General features: G+C 45.0%; 1 protein-coding gene across 1 annotated transcript in view; it reads right to left on the bottom strand.

Annotated features, from left to right (window-relative positions):
• Positions 1–2,887, bottom strand: part of KCNE2 (potassium voltage-gated channel subfamily E regulatory subunit 2) — a 36,208-nt gene extending 33,321 nt beyond the window's left edge. Inside the window, exon 1 of the mRNA XM_055279603.2 lies at positions 2,801–2,887. The gene's annotated coding sequence lies outside the window, so the exon portion shown is untranslated. The remainder of the gene's footprint in view (positions 1–2,800) is intronic.
• Between the last annotated feature and the right edge of the window lie 3,113 nt (positions 2,888–6,000).

Here is a 6,000-nt window from a genome sequence, read left to right on the forward strand (position 1 = left end):
GTATGATTGTACCACTGCACTCCAGCCTGGGTGACAGAGCAAGACCCTGTCTCAGAAAAAAAAAAAAAGGATGTGAAAACGTTATAGCTGAAAGAGACGATTAGGGAAACGACTAGACCATAATCTTTGCAAAATTGGGTGTTCGGAGAATGCACCTTCCTGTTTCTTGACCAGTCCATGGGCAGCAAGGCAGCAGGAGCTTCCTATGAGCTCCTGAGAAGTAACTGAGCATGTTCTTGGAGATGTGGAGATTCCATAGCTAGCCTGCTTCTCAGGCCCCAAGCGATATTGCTTTCCAGAGAGGCCAGCCTTGGAGATAGGATGGCCCCTAGGGGACAGGCCATTGTTTAAAAACAGTTGCACTCATGATGCCCTTGGGAGCATTTTGGGGTCATATAGGCGGTTTGGTAGTATAGATGCTGGGGATTCTCCATGTCCCTAAGGAAGCCACCGGAAAAATAGACTTCCCTGCCCAAATTCCTCAAGCGCCCATTCAAGTCCTAACCCCTCCACGAGACACGCGCAGTCTCCTTAGCTCACGTGCCCCCTGCTTTCTTCCTCTAGAGGTTTTTGCTGTGCCTGGCTCAGGTTTACCTTGGTGTACTCCCCTGCGGGGGCAACATTCACACTGCAGTTTAGATAACTGACCTGGATGAAGGATGCCCCCTGCCACAGTGGGAGCCAGTGGCCCTGCCTTCTTTAAATTGTCCCCAAGCAATAGTGCACATATCACAGGGCTCGACACTGCAGACATTTTCGGTTTGCTCATGGTCTTACTCCGGTCCCCAGCAGCACCTCAGTCCTGTCACAACAGGAGGCTCAGCTCCCTCGCCTGCAGCTTCTCTCTTTGAGCCTCTCACACCCCGTCGACTTGACCAGACTAGAAGTCTGGGCCACAAATGACCGTTCCTTGTTATTCATAAGCTTTGTGGGTTTTTTTTTTTTTTTTCATATGAGAGGTATTTGGGTGCTGGGAAAGAGTTTTTAAAACAACTTTTTATAGCTAATGAAGAATTTTTAAATATCACTTAGAACAAAAGGCCTCTTTGAAGCCCAGTCCCCAGAACATTGTCACAATGGACTCCCTGTTTACTGGCTACAAATTGTTTACTTTGCTACAAATTGAATGCAGAGAGAGGGCTTTGGGGGCGTAGGGCTGCATAGATCTCAGCCTCTAAAAGAATTCAAGGAACCTCAGGCCCATTCCACATGCTCCACCTCAACTATGCGCTAAGGAATGGTGTTGTGTTTGGCATGGTTCCCCATCAGCTCCGATCTGGCCCTGGTGCACAGCGGGCACGAACGGGTCTCTCATTATAACTCTGGAGTTTAGGTTCTAGGCTGAAGGAAATTAACTGCACCATTCAATACTTTTGACCTATAGGGAAGACTGATGAGTTAGTATGGGATGGAAGGAAGGAGTGCAGGAAGGAGAGAGACATGGTTTGTCCTCCTAGCCTCATGTGGGTGCTCTTACCTTTAAACCTCCCCTGCCCCAGACCTGGCTTCTGAGAGGGGATCTAATGAGACTTGATGACCACCTTAGTCTCATTTTTCTCCTTAGTTCATCCTACTTGCTGTCTGAAAGGGGCTGAATTGTATCCCTGAACCCCACCCCTCCCAATTTATATGTTGAAGCTCTAACCCCAAGTAACTCAGCATGTGACTATATTTAGAGATAAGACCTTTAAAGAGGTGATTAAGTTAAAATGAGGTCTTTAGGGTAGGCCCTAATCCAATCTGACTGGTGTCCTTATAAGAGGAAAATTGGACACACAGAGACACACCTGGGATGCACACAGACGGCCACCTGCCAGCCAAGGTGAGAGGCCTCAGGGGAAACCAGTCCTTTCAACAGGTGATCCTGGACTTCTAGCCTCCAACACTATTAGGCAATCAGTGCCTGATCGGTGCCTGTTGTTGAAGCCACTCGGTCTGTGATACTTTGTTATGGCAGCTGGAGCAGATCAAGACACTGTATAAGATCAGAGATTCTGACTCCCTCCAAGCTTTATTTTCCTGGGCTATAAAATAGGAATATTAGCTCTAATTCACAGGCTCTTGTAAGGGTTAAGTGTGACAGGGCACATGGCACAGGATCTGTGCACAGAGCAGGCACAGGCTAAATAATTGTGATGATTAAAATTGCCATTACTGCTATTAGAGACCAATGGATGTTCATACATTACTTACAGATCTGTACCAAATGCCATCCCCAAAGTCTCTCCATTGATTCGATGAATAAGTACTAAAGAATTTAGTGTTTTGGATAGCCCTGGAGATTCTACACTCTCTCTGGGCCACTATGTCACACAACTCTGGAGGGCACTCTCAGAGGTGTTTTGCCCCTAAACCAATTCCCTCTTCATGACCGTACATCCTCACCAATTTTAAAGCATGATTGCTCTCAATTAGTCATTGTCAGCCTCCAATGGCCGGTCACTCCACTCCTCATCTGCAAGGCCCTTGTCTCCTTTGCAAAACTTCTTGAACCACCACTGCTCTGCGCATTCCTTGGCAGTTCCTGGGCCAGATGCATTGCTGATGTTGCCAGTTTTCTCCACTGCTTTATGACCCGTTTTGAACTTGAATAAGAAAATCACTCAAATTTGCTTTTTGTCTAACATCATTTCCATAGTGTAAAATAAACATAAACAGCAAGTAACATCATTAGCAAAAAAAAAAGTGAGAAATGCCCATTAAAATGATGTATAACATAACTACATTTATTGAAGAATATATTCCAATATTAAACAGCAAGTTCCAATAATGCAAAAACAGCAATTCCTTTTGCACTCACCTAATAGCTTCCAAGAAGCAGAAGAAAGGAGCAGGGATCCAAGTTGATTGCCCAGGTCCAGTCCTGGCCCTCACACTTATTCTCTATGTGGTTTTGGGCAACTTACTGAACCTTTCTGTGCCTCGGATGCCGCATCTACAAAATGGAGATGATAATGGTACCTTCCTCCTACAGAGCTTCCGAGGATAAAGTAGGATCTTATAAGCACAGAACAAGCATTGCCATCATTATTTGCACTCATGTGGTCCCAAGGAAATATCCTTTCTCTTAGAGGTAACATTTTAGTATGAGGCTCTTAAAAGTGGAAATCACTAGTTTAAGAGCCAAAGAAGTATATCTCTAACAGGGGAATCGCAGGCACTGTGGAAGGCCAAGGGTCCTTCCTTGCATCCTCCAAATCATATCCCCCAGGCAGCTGCCCACATGTGCTGGCCACACTGAGGAGCCCAAGGAACAACCTCATGAGCTGGTTTTCGCAAAGTGGCCAGTCACCTCTCACCAACACTGAACTCGAGGTTTTAATTCATTAGATACACAGTGGGGGTTCCTATGCTGTTTAAATTAGCTCAGTGAAAGACTTACCTCTGCAATGGGGACCATCATCTCAGAAATGGCAACAAAAGAGAGGCTGGGCCCCTGGCCTCAGGCCTACAGAACGAGAGGGGAATTGCGTGGTGGGAGAATGAACAGCTCTGGGGGTTTTGCTGTGCACAGTTGGAGCTGTTACCAGCCCAGATCACGACACCCTGTTTATTGATTTCACAGGCTCACAGACCATAATATGATGAATATCACTTTTCCACTGGGGCGAAAGTCACACAGCCAAAGAAGCGAGGCAATCATCCAGAAAACAGAATTGTTTTTGTCTGAATGTACCATTGGAGACACTGGAAAACAAGCTCTTCAGGTAATTACCGAACTTCTGCAAAGTGAGGCTCCTGCGTGAATTATCTGCGTAATTGCCTTCGCTCTCCAGTTAGTCCATGAAGACGTGACCTCGGCAAATCACCCACTCACCTAAGCCAGCACATTTGAAGTTGGGCAACAATAGTAATGATGATGCCGATGTAAGAAACGAAGAACCAGGCTCTGCTGAGCAGCAGAGGCTGCCGCAACTGCTTGATGTTTAACGACTTGTATTTAAGGACAATTCCTTTGGCGGTGGGTCTGATTAATGTTTTTTTGTGCTAGTTGTCTACAATAATGCTGGAAGTTGTAATTCCCACCTTGAGGATCGTCTTGGTCCCCCAGCCAAGCTTGTCGTCTTGGATGCCTTTCCATGGTCTCCTGGATCCTCACTCCTGGGGGTGTCTGCAGCAGGCCTGTTCCTGAGGCAAGCCTTCCGGGCTGTTCTGACCAAACTGGACACCATCTTATAAAATCAGCACACTCGCAGGGAGACACCCTTCCTGTCCCCGCCCTCTGCTGGCCAGTCAGAGTTAACCTCCTTGGGCGTCCAGAGCACTCGAGCACCTCTCTGCCTCTCCTAAACCCCTCACCATCATCAGGATCCCAACAGGAAACATGTGGCATGGCAAAACGAGATCATTCAATGACGGAATAATTACAAAAATAGGAGGGAGTGTAGCGAAACCACCTGGGGTGGCAGGATACGAGGGTTAGTAGTGTTGGCACTGTTATGAATCCATACAGAAGAGACAAGGAATGTGAAATACCCAAACATGGTATGGGAGGGTCACGCACAGCAGGCCACCTTGAGAGGAGCAGTGAGGGACACAGCCAGCCTAAACCACTTTGCAGGAAGGGACCAACCCTTGACACCTCCTGCCTGCCTCTGATCTCACGTTGGGCACCCCACTAGCTGAACCCAACCAGAAGGCAGAGTCTCCATAATCCCATATATGCATCCATACAGGGCAGGCTCCCAGGGCAGAGAACAGGGGCACCAAGCAGATGTAGGAGGGTAGAGAGAAGATATGCAGCAAACATAGAAATCAAAATTTAACTTTAAAAAGTTCCCAGCTGAGAAGTTCAGAATTAAATTTCCTTGGATGTTGTAGCTAGTACACCCTACATCCTAAGAAGAGCCAATTGATATAAAACCTAGAGCTTGCTTCCTTGACTAGGCTGAGACCATGCTTTTACTTTGGGTCTGATAAATTATCATAACCCTAGTGATACAGTTTGGATTTGTGTTCCCACCCAATTCTCATGTCAAATCGTAATCCCTGATATTGGAGGAGGGTCCTGGTGGGAGGTGATGGGATCATGGGAGTGGATTTCCCCCTTGCTGTTCTTGTGATAATGAGTGAGTTCTCACAGGATCTGGTTGTTTAAAAGTGTGTGGCACCACCCCCTTTGCCCTCTTCCTCCTGCTCCAGCCATGTAAGATGTGCCTACTTCCCCTTCACCTTCTACCATGATTGTAAGTTTCCTGAGGCCTCCCAGCCATGCTTCCTGTACAGCCTGCAGAAATGTGAGCCAATTAAACGTCTTTTCTTTATAAATTACTCAGTCTTAGGTAGTTCTTTATGACAACGCAAGAACAGACTAATACACCTAGGAAGGTATGGAAATTTTTGTCTTATATAGTCACTGCAAGTTCAGGATCAGAAAAGCATAAAAATTAGTAAAAATATAATGAAAAAATCAGGTCCATAATACTAGTACCTTTATAATTGTTTTAAATGTAACTGTAATGAAGTTTCATTATCACTGTGATAATATCCAAATGGTTTGAAGCATCTAAATATTAGACTTGTGAGTTTAATTGAGTGATTAGGAAAATTTTATTAAAGAAGTTTGTAATTAATGTTTAAATACTGAGGAATTTTTAAATTTGTAAATTCATAAGTTTTATTAGTTAGGTGTGTTTAAATTTTTAGAACAATATTTAATAGGCTTATGGGATTAATAAGTTATGCATTAAATTAAGTATACATAGTATGAGTATTGGTCAAAGCCCTTGGATGTCCACAAGGGTGTGTTGATGTTACTATGGACCTAATGACATAAGGTCCAACCCAAGCATCATCATGTCTGCGAAGATTTCATTGTTCCCTGTGGGGATTTCTCATCTCTCAATTCTTTAGCTGCTTAGACCCTTTTTGGGGGTTTCTGCTGCAAAAGCAAGTTTTTGCTGTTTGTTATTTGGGGTGTTTATACCTTGAATCCCAAGGCTGTTAAGTCTTTGGGAGACAAGCACATCCCCTGAAACAGTCTTCACTTTTTTTCCATTT

Source organism: Symphalangus syndactylus, chromosome 5, assembly GCF_028878055.3.
Source record: "Symphalangus syndactylus isolate Jambi chromosome 5, NHGRI_mSymSyn1-v2.1_pri, whole genome shotgun sequence".
NCBI lineage: Eukaryota > Metazoa > Chordata > Mammalia > Primates > Hylobatidae > Symphalangus > Symphalangus syndactylus.